The sequence below is a fragment of the Channa argus genome, unplaced genomic scaffold, assembly GCF_033026475.1.
Source record: "Channa argus isolate prfri unplaced genomic scaffold, Channa argus male v1.0 Contig066, whole genome shotgun sequence".
NCBI lineage: Eukaryota > Metazoa > Chordata > Actinopteri > Anabantiformes > Channidae > Channa > Channa argus.
The window spans coordinates 143990-158712 of NW_027125285.1; the positions used below are offsets into that span (position 1 = coordinate 143990).

At 46.6% G+C, this 14723-nt stretch overlaps 10 non-coding genes across 10 annotated transcripts; all 10 read left to right on the forward strand.

Moving 5' to 3' along the window:
• The first annotated feature begins 393 nt into the window (after nt 1-393).
• On the forward strand, nt 394-466 carry trnak-uuu (transfer RNA lysine (anticodon UUU)). Its single transcript has one exon. It is a non-coding gene; the product is annotated as a tRNA-Lys (tRNA).
• A 650-nt stretch (nt 467-1116) lies between these two features.
• trnal-caa (transfer RNA leucine (anticodon CAA)) lies at nt 1117-1223 on the forward strand. Its single transcript has 2 exons — nt 1117-1154; nt 1179-1223. It is a non-coding gene; the product is annotated as a tRNA-Leu (tRNA).
• A 476-nt stretch (nt 1224-1699) lies between these two features.
• On the forward strand, nt 1700-1772 carry trnak-cuu (transfer RNA lysine (anticodon CUU)). Its single transcript has one exon. It is a non-coding gene; the product is annotated as a tRNA-Lys (tRNA).
• A 2019-nt stretch (nt 1773-3791) lies between these two features.
• trnal-caa (transfer RNA leucine (anticodon CAA)) lies at nt 3792-3898 on the forward strand. The gene is made up of 2 exons: nt 3792-3829; nt 3854-3898. It is a non-coding gene; the product is annotated as a tRNA-Leu (tRNA).
• A 476-nt stretch (nt 3899-4374) lies between these two features.
• Nucleotides 4375-4447, forward strand: trnak-cuu (transfer RNA lysine (anticodon CUU)). The gene has a single exon. It is a non-coding gene; the product is annotated as a tRNA-Lys (tRNA).
• Nucleotides 4448-8092: 3645 nt separating this feature from the next.
• trnak-uuu (transfer RNA lysine (anticodon UUU)) lies at nt 8093-8165 on the forward strand. Its single transcript has one exon. It is a non-coding gene; the product is annotated as a tRNA-Lys (tRNA).
• A 650-nt stretch (nt 8166-8815) lies between these two features.
• On the forward strand, nt 8816-8922 carry trnal-caa (transfer RNA leucine (anticodon CAA)). Its single transcript has 2 exons — nt 8816-8853; nt 8878-8922. It is a non-coding gene; the product is annotated as a tRNA-Leu (tRNA).
• Nucleotides 8923-9398: 476 nt separating this feature from the next.
• trnak-cuu (transfer RNA lysine (anticodon CUU)) lies at nt 9399-9471 on the forward strand. Its single transcript has one exon. It is a non-coding gene; the product is annotated as a tRNA-Lys (tRNA).
• Nucleotides 9472-13697: 4226 nt separating this feature from the next.
• trnal-caa (transfer RNA leucine (anticodon CAA)) lies at nt 13698-13804 on the forward strand. Its single transcript has 2 exons — nt 13698-13735; nt 13760-13804. It is a non-coding gene; the product is annotated as a tRNA-Leu (tRNA).
• Nucleotides 13805-14280: 476 nt separating this feature from the next.
• Nucleotides 14281-14353, forward strand: trnak-cuu (transfer RNA lysine (anticodon CUU)). Its single transcript has one exon. It is a non-coding gene; the product is annotated as a tRNA-Lys (tRNA).
• The last annotated feature ends 370 nt before the right edge of the window (nt 14354-14723 follow it).

Genomic DNA, 14723 nt, shown 5'->3' on the forward strand with positions numbered 1-14723 from the left:
GTGTGTTGTGTGATAAAAGAGTGTCAGCGAGAATGAAAGGAAGCCACCGTCTCAAGACGGTGGTGAGACCAGCGATGTTGTTCGGCTTAGAGACAGCGGCACTGAAGAAAACACAGGAGGCAGAGCTGGAGGTAGCAGAGCTTAAGATGTTGAGGTTCTCTTTGGGAGTAACGAGGATAGACAGGATCAGTAATGAGGACAAACGGTTAGTTCAAAGCAATATACTCCAAGCCTAAGACTTACTGTCTGGAGGAAGTTGCAGAAAACAAACGGCTAAATAGTTGCAGCTGATCTAAGAGCGATTGCTGAAACAAAGTGGGACGTTGGTCAAAGACGCCTGGAAATATGTTGCTTCATTGAAGGTCAAAGGGTCTTTTCAGAGTCCTGTTTGAGGCCCGGCTAGCTCAGGCGGTAGAGCATGAGACTTTTAATCTCAGGGTCGTGGGTTCGAGCCCCACGTTGGGCGTGGTGCTTTTAATACGGCCATACTGGATAAGATCTGGGACCAACACTAAAACGGCACAAAAGCTTGATTTCTTGTACAGCTGAAAATGAAAGTCACTTCCTGCAATTACACAAAGTAAAGTCGCCAAATTACAGTCGGCTTTCACAGGGGACCTGATTTCACAAATTGGGATATGGAAAATGACTTTACCCGACTAGATACCAGTCGGAGTACCGCAATTTTGTTGTCGTTTATACACGTAACCATGTTTCCAATCAGCTTTCTCAAACTGTGCATAAGCGTAACAAAAGGCTGCAAGCCCTACGATGGATGCTGAGGTTTTTGAAAAAGTAGCAATTCAGAAAATCCAGCTGCAACTGCAGCCAGACATGGCCACCCGTACAAACGGTTTGCCAAACAATATCGATCATCTAACCAACACTCCAACTGAAACCCACTAAACTATCAAACAAGAGCTTCACTCACTTCATTACACTGTCATAAGTTGCGCAAAGTCCCGACTGACGGCCCTTTCCAGCTGAGACAAAGGTGAGTATTGCAACAAATTGAGACTTTCCTCAAGAACACCTTGAGTATGTTGATTGAATTAGAGAATAACAACCTAATGACTTAGTTCCACTGTCCTAAAGAGTCGGCGCCCACCAACAGCTGTCAGGATGGCCGAGCGGTCTAAGGCGCCAGATTCAAGGAAGAACTCCTTACCCAAAGGGACTTCTGGTCTCCAGTGGAGGCGTGGGTTCAAATCCCACTCCTGACATTTATTTTATCTGCATGTTGCTAATGATTTAGACATATTTGTATTGAACAACTTTGAAAACTTCAACAACTCGTGATTGTCTTTTGTTGCACAAAGCAAAAGACATGGCAACACTATTGCATAATCCTTCTCTACCATATACCGTTGTGCTGCTGAGATAATGCTGCCGCAACATTCTTACGAGAATGCACCTCGGGCACTCCTGCCAGTAATTTCTGACCACGCGCACAACTGACCCTCCACATCAACTCACGTCAAGTGAGGTGGCCATGATGTGCATGCAAACGATTAGTTCGAAGCAATTTATTCCAAGCCTAAGACTTACTGTCTGGACGAAGATGCAGAAAACAAACGGCTAAATAGTTGCAGCTGATCTAATAGTGATTGCTGAAACAGAGTGGGACTTTGCTTAAACACGCCTGGAAAAATGTTGCTTTATTGAGGGTCAAAGGGTCTTTTCAGGTGTCCTATTAGCGGCCCGGCTAGCTCAGTCGGTAGAGTATGAGACTCTTAATTTCAGGGTCGTGGGTTCGAGCCCCACGTTGGGCGGGGTCTCTTTTGATTATGGCCACACTGGAGAAGATCTGGGACCAACACTAAAACTGCAGAATAACTTGATTTCTTGTACAGCTGAAAATGAAAGTCACTGGGGGACTTTCATAGGGAACACCGAGGGTACTCGGTGTGTCATCTGGAAAGAGGAAAGTGGACAAGGTGATTTGGCGGGAGAACGAGGAACTTCAGGAGTGTATACAGAGAAAAAGGTTAGCTAAGAAGAAGTGGGACACTGCGAGGACTGAAGAGAGTCGACAAGAGTACAGGGAGATGCAGCGTAAGGTGAAAGTAGAGGTGGCAAAGAGCATATGAGGACTTGTATGCTAGGTTGGACACTAAAGAGGGAGAGGTGGATTTGTTCAGGTTGGCCAGACTAAGAGACAGAGATGGGAAGGATGTGCAGCAGGTTAGGGTGTTTAACGATAAGGATGGAAATAAATTGACAGGTGCCAGGATTGTGATGGGAAGATGGAAGGAGAACTTTTTAAGAGTTAATCAATGAGGAAAATGAAAGGGAACAAAGAGTAGAACAGGTGACTGGTGTGGAGCAGGAAGTAGCCAAGATTAGTAAGAGTGAAGTGAGGAGGACGTTGAAGAGGATGAAGAGTGGAAAGGCAGCGGGTCCTGATGACATACCTGTGGAGGTATGAAAGTGTCTAGGAGAGATGGCAGTAGAGTTTCTGACTAGTTTGTTTAGAGATGGAGGTCTGCTCTGGAAAACTGAAATGTGTGTTAATGAGAGGGACCCAGGTGGAACGGTGAGGTTACAGGGGGCAGAGGTGAAGAAGGTGCAGGACTATAAGTACTTAGGGTCAACGGTTCAGAGCAACGAAGAGTGTGGAAAAGAGGTGAAGAAGCCACTGCAATCAGGTTGGAACGGGTGGACAAAAGTGTCAGGTGTGTTGTGTGATAAAAGAGTGTCAGCGAGAATGAAAGGAAGCCACCGTCTCAAGACGGTGGTGAGACCAGCGATGTTGTTCGGCTTAGACACAGCGGCACTGAAGAAAACACAGGAGGCAGAGCTGGAGGTAGCAGAGCTTAAGATGTTGAGGTTCTCTTTGGGAGTAACGAGGATGGACAGGATCAATAATGAGGACAAACGGTTAGTTCAAAGCAATATACTCCAAGCCTAAGACTTACTGTCTGGAGGAAGTTGCAGAAAACAAACGGCTAAATAGTTGCAGCTGATCTAAGAGCGATTGCTGAAACAAAGTGGGACTTTGCTCAAAGACGCCTGGAAGTATGTTGCTTCATTGAAGGTCAAAGGGTCTTTTCAGGGTCCTCTTTGAGGCCCGGCTAGCTCAGGCGGTAGAGCATGAGACTTTTAATCTCAGGGTCGTTGGTTAGAGCCCCACTTTGGGCGTGGTGCTTTAATTACGGCCACACTGGATAAGATCTGGGACCAATGCTAAAACTGCACAAAACCTTTATTTCTTGTACAGCGGAAAATGAAAGTCACTTCCTGCAATTACACACAGTAAAGTAGCCAAATTACAGTCGGCTTTCACAGGGGAGCTGATTTCACAAATTGGGATATGGAAAATGACTTTACCCGACTAGATACCAGTCGGAGTGCCGCAATTTTGTTGTCGTTTATACACGTAACCATGTTTCCAATCAGCTTTCTCAAACTGTGCATAAGCGTAACAAAAGGCTGCAAGCCCTACGATGGATGCTGAGGTTTTTGAAAAAGTAGCCATTCAGAAAATCCAGCTGCAACTGCAGCCAGACTTGGCTACCCGTACAAACGTTTTGCCAAACAATATCGATCATCTAACCAACACTCCAACTGAAACCCACTAAACTATCAAACAAGAGCTTCACTCACTTCATTACACTGTCATAAGTTGCGCAAAGTCCCGACTGACGGCCCTTTCCAGCTGAGACAAAGGTGAGTATTGCAACAAATTGAGACTTTCCTCAAGAACACCTTGAGTATGTTGATTGAATTAGAGAATAACAACCTAATGACTTAGTTCCACTGTCCTAAAGAGTCGGCGCCCACCAACGGCTGTCAGGATGGCCGAGCGGTCTAAGGCGCCAGACTCAAGGAAGAACTCCTTCCCCAAAGGGACTTCTGGTCTCCAGTGGAGGCGTGGGTTCAAATCCCACTCCTGACATTAATTTTATCTGCATGTTGCTAATGATTTAGACATATTTGTATTGAACAACTTTGAAAACTTTAACAACTCGTGATTGTCTTTTGTTGCACAAAGCAAAAGACATGGCAACACTATTGCATAATCCTTCTCTACCATATACCGTTGTGCTGCTGAGATAATGCTGCCGCAACATTCTTACGAGAATGCACCTCGGGCACTCCTGCCAGTAATTTCTGACCACGCGCACAACTGACCCTCCACATCAACTCACGTCAAGTGAGGTGGCCATGATGTGCATGCAAACGATTAGTTCGAAGCAATTTATTCCAAGCCTAAGACTTACTGTCTGGACGAAGATGCAGAAAACAAACGGCTAAATAGTTGCAGCTGATCTAATAGTGATTGCTGAAACAGAGTGGGACTTTGCTTAAACACGCCTGGAAAAATGTTGCTTTATTGAGGGTCAAAGGGTCTTTTCAGGTGTCCTATTAGCGGCCCGGCTAGCTCAGTCGGTAGAGTATGAGACTCTTAATTTCAGGGTCGTGGGTTCGAGCCCCACGTTGGGCGGGGTCTCTTTTGATTATGGCCACACTGGAGAAGATCTGGGACCAACACTAAAACTGCAGAATAACTTGATTTCTTGTACAGCTGAAAATGAAAGTCACTGGGGGACTTTCATAGGGAACACCGAGGGTACTCGGTGTGTCATCTGGAAAGAGGAAAGTGGACAAGGTGATTTGGCGGGAGAACGAGGAACTTCAGGAGTGTATACAGAGAAAAAGGTTAGCTAAGAAGAAGTGGGACACTGCGAGGACTGAAGAGAGTCGACAAGAGTACAGGGAGATGCAGCGTAAGGTGAAAGTAGAGGTGGCAAAGAGCATATGAGGACTTGTATGCTAGGTTGGACACTAAAGAGGGAGAGGTGGATTTGTTCAGGTTGGCCAGACTAAGAGACAGAGATGGTAAGGATGTGAAGCAGGTTAGGGTGTTTAACGATAAGGATGGAAATAAATTGACAGGTGCCAGGCTTGTGATGGGAAGATGGAAGGAGAACTTTTTAAGAGTTAATCAACGAGGAAAATGAAAGGGAACAAAGAGTAGAAGAGGTGACTGGTGTGGAGCAGGAAGTAGCCAAGATTGGTAAGAGTCAAGTGAGGAGGACGTTGAAGAGGATGAAGAGTGGAAAGGCAGCGGGTCCTGATGACATACCTGTGGAGGTATGAAAGTGTCTAGGAGAGGTGGCAGTAGAGTTTCTGACTAGTTTCTTTAACAAGATCTTGGAGAGTGAGAGGAGGGCCGAGGACTGGAGGAGAAGTGTACTGGTGCCCATTTTTAAGAACAAGGGAGATGAGCAGAGATGAGTCTTCGTAGACTTAGAGAAAGCGTATGACAGGGTGCCGAGAGAGGAGCTGTGGAATTGTATGAGGAATTCTGGAGTGGCAGAGAAGTATGTTAGAGTGATGGAGGACATGTATGAAAGCTGTAAGACCGCGGTGAGGTGTGCTGTAGATGTGACAGAGGAGTTCAAGGTGGCGGTGGGTCTGCATCAAGGATCGGCTCTGAGCCCCTTCTTCCTTGCTCTGGTGGCAGACAGGCTGACAGATGAGGTTAGACTGGAATCTCCGTGGACTATGATGTTTACGGATGACATTGTGATTTGTAATGAGAACAGGGAGCAGGTGGAGGAAAATCTAGAGAGATGGAGGTCTGCTCTGGAAAACTGAGATGTGTGTCAATGAGAGGGACCCAGGTGAAACGGTGAGGTTACAGGGGGCAGAGGTGAAGAAGGTGCAGGACTATAAGTACTTAGGGTCAACGGTTCAGAGCAACGAAGAGTGTGGAAAAGAGGTGAAGAAGCCACTGCAATCAGGTTGGAACGGGTGGACAAAAGTGTCAGGTGTGTTGTGTGATAAAAGAGTGTCAGCGAGAATGAAAGGAAGCCACCGTCTCAAGACGGTGGTGAGACCAGCGATGTTGTTCGGCTTAGACACAGCGGCACTGAAGAAAACACAGGAGGCAGAGCTGGAGGTAGCAGAGCTTAAGATGTTGAGGTTCTCTTTGGGAGTAACGAGGATGGACAGGATCAATAATGAGGACAAACGGTTAGTTCAAAGCAATATACTCCAAGCCTAAGACTTACTGTCTGGAGGAAGTTGCAGAAAACAAACGGCTAAATAGTTGCAGCTGATCTAAGAGCGATTGCTGAAACAAAGTGGGACGTTGGTCAAAGACGCCTGGAAGCTCAGTCGGTAGAGCATGAGACTCTTAATCTCAGGGTCGTGGGTTCGAGCCCCACGTTGGGCGGGGTCTCTTTTGATTATGGCCACACTGGAGAAGATCTGGGACCAACACTAAAACTGCAGAACAACTTGATTTCTTGTACAGCTGAAAATGAAAGTCACTGGGGGACTTTCATAGGGAACACCGAGGGTACTCGGTGTGTCATCTGGAAACAGGAAAGTGGACAAGGTGATTTGGCGGCAGAACGAGGAACTTCAGGAGTGTATACAGAGAAAAAGGTTAGCTAAGAAGAAGTGGGACACTGCGAGGACTGAAGAGAGTCGACAAGAGTACAGGGAGATGCAGCGTAAGGTGAAGGTAGAGGTGGCAAAGAGCATATGAGGACTCTCATGCTAGGTTGGACACTAAAGAGGGAGAGGTGGATTTGTTCAGGTTGGCCAGACTAAGAGACAGAGATGGGAAGGATGTGCAGCAGGTTAGGGTGATTAACGATAAGGATGGAAATAAATTGACAGGTGCCAGGATTGTGATGGGAATATGGAAGGAGAACTTTTTAAGAGTTAATCAATGAGGAAAATGAAAGGGAACAAAGAGTAGAACAGGTGACTGGTGTGGAGCAGGAAGTAGCCAAGATTAGTAAGAGTGAAGTGAGGAGGATGTTGAAGAGGATGAAGAGTGGAAAGGCAGCGGGTCCTGATGACATACCTGTGGAAGTATGAAAGTGTCTAGGAGAGGTGGCAGTAGAGTTTCTGACTAGTTTGTTTAACAAGATCTTGGAGAGTGAGAGGAGGGCCGAGGACTGGAGGAGAAGTGTACTGGTGCCCATTTTTAAGAACGAGGGAGATGAGCAGAGCTGTGGCAACTACAGAGGAATAAAGTTGATGAGCCACACAATGAAGTTGTGGGAAATAGTAGTGGAAGCTAGGCTAAGGGCAGAGGTGAGCAATATGGTTTCATGCCTAGAGAGAGTCCAACAGATGAAGTATTTGCTTTGAGGATGCCGATGGAGAAATACAGAGAAGGTCATGGGGAGTTGCATTGTGTCTTCGTAGACTTAGAGAAAGCGTATGACAGGGTGCCGAGAGAGGAGCTGTGGTATTGTATGAGGAATTCTGGAGTGGCAGAGAAGTATGTTAGAGTGATGGAGGACATGTATGAAAGCTGTAAGACCGCGGTGAGGTGTGCTGTAGGTGTGACAGAGGAGTTCAAGGTGGCGGTGGGTCTGCATCAAGGATCGGCTCTGAGCCCCTTCTTCCTTGCTCGGGTGGCGGACAGGCTGACAGATGAGGTTAGACTGGAATCTCCGTGGACTATGATGTTTGCGGATGACATTGTGATTTGTAGTGAGAACAGGGAGCAGGTGGAGGAAAATCTAGAGAGATGGAGGTCTGCTCTGGAAAACTGAAATGTGTGTCAATGAGAGGGACCCAGGTGGAACGGTGAGGTTACAGGGGGCAGAGGTGAAGAAGGTGCAGGACTTTAAGTACTTAGGGTCAACGGTTCAGAGCAATGGAGAGTGTGGAAAAGAGGTGAAGAGGCCACTGCAATCAGGTTGGAACGGGTGGACAAAAGTGTCAGGTGTGTTGTGTGATAAAAGAGTGTCAGCGAGAATGAAAGGAAGCCACCGTCTCAAGACGGTGGTGAGACCAGCGATGTTGTTCGGCTTAGAGACAGCGGCACTGAAGAAAACACAGGAGGCAGAGCTGGAGGTAGCAGAGCTTAAGATGTTGAGGTTCTCTTTGGGAGTAACGAGGATAGACAGGATCAGTAATGAGGACAAACGGTTAGTTCAAAGCAATATACTCCAAGCCTAAGACTTACTGTCTGGAGGAAGTTGCAGAAAACAAACGGCTAAATAGTTGCAGCTGATCTAAGAGCGATTGCTGAAACAAAGTGGGACGTTGGTCAAAGACGCCTGGAAATATGTTGCTTCATTGAAGGTCAAAGGGTCTTTTCAGGGTCCTCTTTGAGGCCCGGCTAGCTCAGGCGGTAGAGCATGAGACTTTTAATCTCAGGGTCGTGGGTTCGAGCCCCACGTTGGGCGTGGTGCTTTTAATACGGCCATACTGGATAAGATCTGGGACCAACACTAAAACGGCACAAAAGCTTCATTTCTTGTACAGCTGAAAATGAAAGTCACTTCCTGCAATTACACACAGTAAAGTCGTCAAATTACAGTCGGCTTTCACAGGGGACCTGATTTCACAAATTGGGATATGGAAAATGACTTTACCCGACTAGATACCAGTCGGAGTACCGCAATTTTGTTGTCGTTTATACACGTAACCATGTTTCCAATCAGCTTTCTCAAACTGTGCATAAGCGTAACAAAAGGCTGCAAGCCCTACGATGGATGCTGAGGTTTTTGAAAAAGTAGCAATTCAGAAAATCCAGCTGCAACTGCAGCCAGACATGGCCACCCGTACAAACGGTTTGCCAAACAATATCGATCATCTAACCAACACTCCAACTGAAACCCACTAAACTATCAAACAAGAGCTTCACTCACTTCATTACACTGTCATAAGTTGCGCAAAGTCCCGACTGACGGCCCTTTCCAGCTGAGACAAAGGTGAGTATTGCAACAAATTGAGACTTTCCTCAAGAACACCTTGAGTATGTTGATTGAATTAGAGAATAACAACCTAATGACTTAGTTCCACTGTCCTAAAGAGTCGGCGCCCACCAACAGCTGTCAGGATGGCCGAGCGGTCTAAGGCGCCAGATTCAAGGAAGAACTCCTTACCCAAAGGGACTTCTGGTCTCCAGTGGAGGTGTGGGTTCAAATCCCTCTCCTGACATTTATTTTATCTGCATGTTGCTAATGATTTAGACATATTTGTATTGAACAACTTTGAAAACTTTAACAACTCGTGATTGTCTTTTGTTGCACAAAGCAAAAGACATGGCAACACTATTGCATAATCCTTCTCTACCATATACCGTTGTGCTGCTGAGATAATGCTGCCGCAACATTCTTACGAGAATGCACCTCGGGCACTCCTGCCAGTAATTTCTGACCACGCGCACAACTGACCCTCCACATCAACTCACGTCAAGTGAGGTGGCCATGATGTGCATGCAAACGATTAGTTCGAAGCAATTTATTCCAAGCCTAAGACTTACTGTCTGGACGAAGATGCAGAAAACAAACGGCTAAATAGTTGCAGCTGATCTAATAGTGATTGCTGAAACAGAGTGGGACTTTGCTTAAACACGCCTGGAAAAATGTTGCTTTATTGAGGGTCAAAGGGTCTTTTCAGGTGTCCTATTAGCGGCCCGGCTAGCTCAGTCGGTAGAGTATGAGACTCTTAATTTCAGGGTCGTGGGTTCGAGCCCCACGTTGGGCGGGGTCTCTTTTGATTATGGCCACACTGGAGAAGATCTGGGACCAACACTAAAACTGCAGAACAACTTGATTTCTTGTACAGCTGAAAATGAAAGTCACTGGGGGACTTACATAGGGAACACCGAGGGTACTCGGTGTGTCATCTGGAAACAGGAAAGTGGACAAGGTGATTTGGCGGCAGAACGAGGAACTTCAGGAGTGTATACAGAGAAAAAGGTTAGCTAAGAAGAAGTGGGACACTGCGAGGACTGAAGAGAGTCGACAAGAGTACAGGGAGATGCAGCGTAAGGTGAAGGTAGAGGTGGCAAAGAGCATATGAGGACTCTCATGCTAGGTTGGACACTAAAGAGGGAGAGGTGGATTTGTTCAGGTTGGCCAGACTAAGAGACAGAGATGGGAAGGATGTGCAGCAGGTTAGGGTGATTAACGATAAGGATGGAAATAAATTGACAGGTGCCAGGATTGTGATGGGAATATGGAAGGAGAACTTTTTAAGAGTTAATCAATGAGGAAAATGAAAGGGAACAAAGAGTAGAAGAGGTGACTGGTGTGGAGCAGGAAGTAGCCAAGATTAGTAAGAGTGAAGTGAGGAAGACGTTGAAGAGGATGAAGAGTGGAAAGGCAGCGGGTCCTGATGACATACCTGTGGAGGTATGAAAGTGTCTAGGAGAGGTGGCAGTAGAGTTTCTGACTAGTTTGTTTAACAAGATCTTGGAGAGTGAGAGGAGGGCCGAGGACTGGAGGAGAAGTGTACTGGTGCCCATTTTTAAGAACGAGGGAGATGAGCAGAGCTGTGGCAACTACAGAGGAATAAAGTTGATGAGCCACACAATGAAGTTGTGGGAAATAGTAGTGGAAGCTAGGCTAAGGGCAGAGGTGAGCAATATGGTTTCATGCCTAGAGAGAGTCCAACAGATGAAGTATTTGCTTTGAGGATGCCGATGGAGAAATACAGAGAAGGTCATGGGGAGTTGCATTGTGTCTTCGTAGACTTAGAGAAAGCGTATGACAGGGTGCCGAGAGAGGAGCTGTGGTATTGTATGAGGAATTCTGGAGTGGCAGAGAAGTATGTTAGAGTGATGGAGGACATGTATGAAAGCTGTAAGACCGCGGTGAGGTGTGCTGTAGGTGTGACAGAGGAGTTCAAGGTGGCGGTGGGTCTGCATCAAGGATCGGCTCTGAGCCCCTTCTTCCTTGCTCGGGTGGCGGACAGGCTGACAGATGAGGTTAGACTGGAATCTCCGTGGACTATGATGTTTGCGGATGACATTGTGATTTGTAGTGAGAACAGGGAGCAGGTGGAGGAAAATCTAGAGAGATGGAGGTCTGCTCTGGAAAACTGAGATGTGTGTCAATGAGAGGGACCCAGGTGGAACGGTGAGGTTACAGGGGGCAGAGGTGAAGAAGGTGCAGGACTTTAAGTACTTAGGGTCAACGGTTCAGAGCAATGGAGAGTGTGGAAAAGAGGTGAAGAGGCCACTGCAATCAGGTTGGAACGGGTGGACAAAAGTGTCAGGTGTGTTGTGTGATAAAAGAGTGTCAGCGAGAATGAAAGGAAGCCACCGTCTCAAGACGGTGGTGAGACCAGCGATGTTGTTCGGCTTAGAGACAGCGGCACTGAAGAAAACACAGGAGGCAGAGCTGGAGGTAGCAGAGCTTAAGATGTTGAGGTTCTCTTTGGGAGTAACAAGGATAGACAGGATCAGTAATGAGGACAAACGGTTAGTTCAAAGCAATATACTCCAAGCCTAAGACTTACTGTCTGGAGGAAGTTGCAGAAAACAAACGGCTAAATAGTTGCAGCTGATCTAAGAGCGATTGCTGAAACAAAGTGGGACGTTGGTCAAAGACGCCTGGAAATATGGTGCTTCATTGCAGCGTAAGGTGAAAGTAGAGGTGGCAAAGAGCATATGAGGACTTGTATGCTAGGTTGGACACTAAAGAGGGAGAGGTGGATTTGTTCAGGTTGGCCAGACTAAGAGACAGAGATGGTAAGGATGTGAAGCAGGTTAGGGTGTTTAACGATAAGGATGGAAATAAATTGACAGGTGCCAGGCTTGTGATGGGAAGATGGAAGGAGAACTTTTTAAGAGTTAATCAACGAGGAAAATGAAAGGGAACAAAGAGTAGAAGAGGTGACTGGTGTGGAGCAGGAAGTAGCCAAGATTGGTAAGAGTCAAGTGAGGAGGACGTTGAAGAGGATGAAGAGTGGAAAGGCAGCGGGTCCTGATGACATACCTGTGGAGGTATGAAAGTGTCTAGGAGAGGTGGCAGTAGAGTTTCTGACTAGTTTCTTTAACAAGATCTTGGAGAGTGAGAGGAGGGCCGAGGACTGGAGGAGAAGTGTACTGGTGCCCATTTTTAAGAACAAGGGAGATGAGCAGAGCTGTGGCAACTACAGAGGAAAAAAGTTGATGAGCCACACAATGAAGTTGTGGGAAATAGTAGTGGAAGCTAGGCTAAGGGCAGAGGTGAGCAATATGGTTTCATGCCTAGAAAGAGTCCAACAGATGAAGTATTTGCTTTGAGGATGTCGATGGAGAAATACAGAGAAGGTCATGGGGAGTTGCATTGTGTCTTCGTAGACTTAGAGAAAGCGTATGACAGGGTGCCGAGAGAGGAGCTGTGGAATTGTATGAGGAATTCTGGAGTGGCAGAGAAGTATGTTAGAGTGATGGAGGACATGTATGAAAGCTGTAAGACCGCGGTGAGGTGTGCTGTAGATGTGACAGAGGAGTTCAAGGTGGCGGTGGGTCTGCATCAAGGATCGGCTCTGAGCCCCTTCTTCCTTGCTCTGGTGGCAGACAGGCTGACAGATGAGGTTAGACTGGAATCTCCGTGGACTATGATGTTTACGGATGACATTGTGATTTGTAATGAGAACAGGGAGCAGGTGGAGGAAAATCTAGAGAGATGGAGGTCTGCTCTGGAAAACTGAGATGTGTGTCAATGAGAGGGACCCAGGTGAAACGGTGAGGTTACAGGGGGCAGAGGTGAAGAAGGTGCAGGACTATAAGTACTTAGGGTCAACGGTTCAGAGCAACGAAGAGTGTGGAAAAGAGGTGAAGAAGCCACTGCAATCAGGTTGGAACGGGTGGACAAAAGTGTCAGGTGTGTTGTGTGATAAAAGAGTGTCAGCGAGAATGAAAGGAAGCCACCGTCTCAAGACGGTGGTGAGACCAGCGATGTTGTTCGGCTTAGACACAGCGGCACTGAAGAAAACACAGGAGGCAGAGCTGGAGGTAGCAGAGCTTAAGATGTTGAGGTTCTCTTTGGGAGTAACGAGGATGGACAGGATCAATAATGAGGACAAACGGTTAGTTCAAAGCAATATACTCCAAGCCTAAGACTTACTGTCTGGAGGAAGTTGCAGAAAACAAACGGCTAAATAGTTGCAGCTGATCTAAGAGCGATTGCTGAAACAAAGTGGGACTTTGCTCAAAGACGCCTGGAAGTATGTTGCTTCATTGAAGGTCAAAGGGTCTTTTCAGGGTCCTCTTTGAGGCCCGGCTAGCTCAGGCGGTAGAGCATGAGACTTTTAATCTCAGGGTCGTTGGTTAGAGCCCCACTTTGGGCGTGGTGCTTTAATTACGGCCACACTGGATAAGATCTGGGACCAATGCTAAAACTGCACAAAACCTTTATTTCTTGTACAGCGGAAAATGAAAGTCACTTCCTGCAATTACACACAGTAAAGTAGCCAAATTACAGTCGGCTTTCACAGGGGAGCTGATTTCACAAATTGGGATATGGAAAATGACTTTACCCGACTAGATACCAGTCGGAGTGCCGCAATTTTGTTGTCGTTTATACACGTAACCATGTTTCCAATCAGCTTTCTCAAACTGTGCATAAGCGTAACAAAAGGCTGCAAGCCCTACGATGGATGCTGAGGTTTTTGAAAAAGTAGCCATTCAGAAAATCCAGCTGCAACTGCAGCCAGACTTGGCTACCCGTACAAACGTTTTGCCAAACAATATCGATCATCTAACCAACACTCCAACTGAAACCCACTAAACTCACAAACAAGAGCTTCACTCACTTCATTACACTGTCATAAGTTGCGCAAAGTCCCGACTGACGGCCCTTTCCAGCTGAGACAAAGGTGAGTATTGCAACAAATTGAGACTTTCCTCAAGAACACCTTGAGAATGTTGATTGAATTAGAGAATAACAACCTAATGACTTAGTTCCACTGTCCTAAAGAGTCGGCGCCCACGAACGGCTGTCAGGATGGCCGAGCGGTCTAAGGCGCCAGACTCAAGGAAGAACTCCTTCCCCAAAGGGACTTCTGGTCTCCAATGGAGGTGTGGGTTCAAATCCCACTCCTGACAATACTTTTCTCTTCATGTTGCTAATGATTTAGACAAGTTTGTATTGAACAACTTTGAAAACTTTAACAACTCGTGATTGTCTTTTGTTGCACAAAGCAAAAGACATGGCAACACTATTGCATAATCCTTCTCTACCATATACCATTGTGCTGCTGAGATAATGCTGCCGCAACATTCTTACGAGAATGCACCTCGGGCACTCCTGGCAGTAATTTCTGACCACGCGCACAACTGACCCTCCACATCAACTCACGTCAAGTGAGGTGGCCATGATGTGCATGCAAACGATTAGTTCGAAGCAATTTATTCCAAGCCTAAGACTTACTGTCTGGAGGAAGATGCAGAAAACAAATGGCTAAATAGTTGCAGCTGATCTAAAAGTGATTGCTGAAACAGAGTGGGACTTTGCTTAAACACGCCTGGAAAAATGTTACTTTATTGAGGGTCAAAGGGTCTTTTCAGGTGTCCTTTTAGCGGTCCGGCTAGCTCAGTCGGTAGAGCATGAGACTCTTAATCTCAGGGTCGTGGGTTAGAGCCCCACGTTGGGCGGGGTCTCTTTTGATTATGGCCACACTGGAGAAGATCTGGGACCAACACTAAAACTGCAGAACAACTTGATTTCTTGTACAGCTGAAAATGAAAGTCACTGGGGGACTTTCATAGGGAACACCGAGGGTACTCGGTGTGTCATCTGGAAACAGGAAAGTGGACAAGGTGATTTGGCGGCAGAACGAGGAACTTCAGGAGTGTATACAGAGAAAAAGGTTAGCTAAGAAGAAGTGGGACACTGCGAGGACTGAAGAGAGTCGACAAAAGTACAGGGAGATGCAGCGTAAGGGGAAGGTAGAGGTGGCAAAGAGCATATGAGGACTTGTATGCTAGGTTGGACACTAAAGAGGGAGAGGTGGATTTGTTCAGG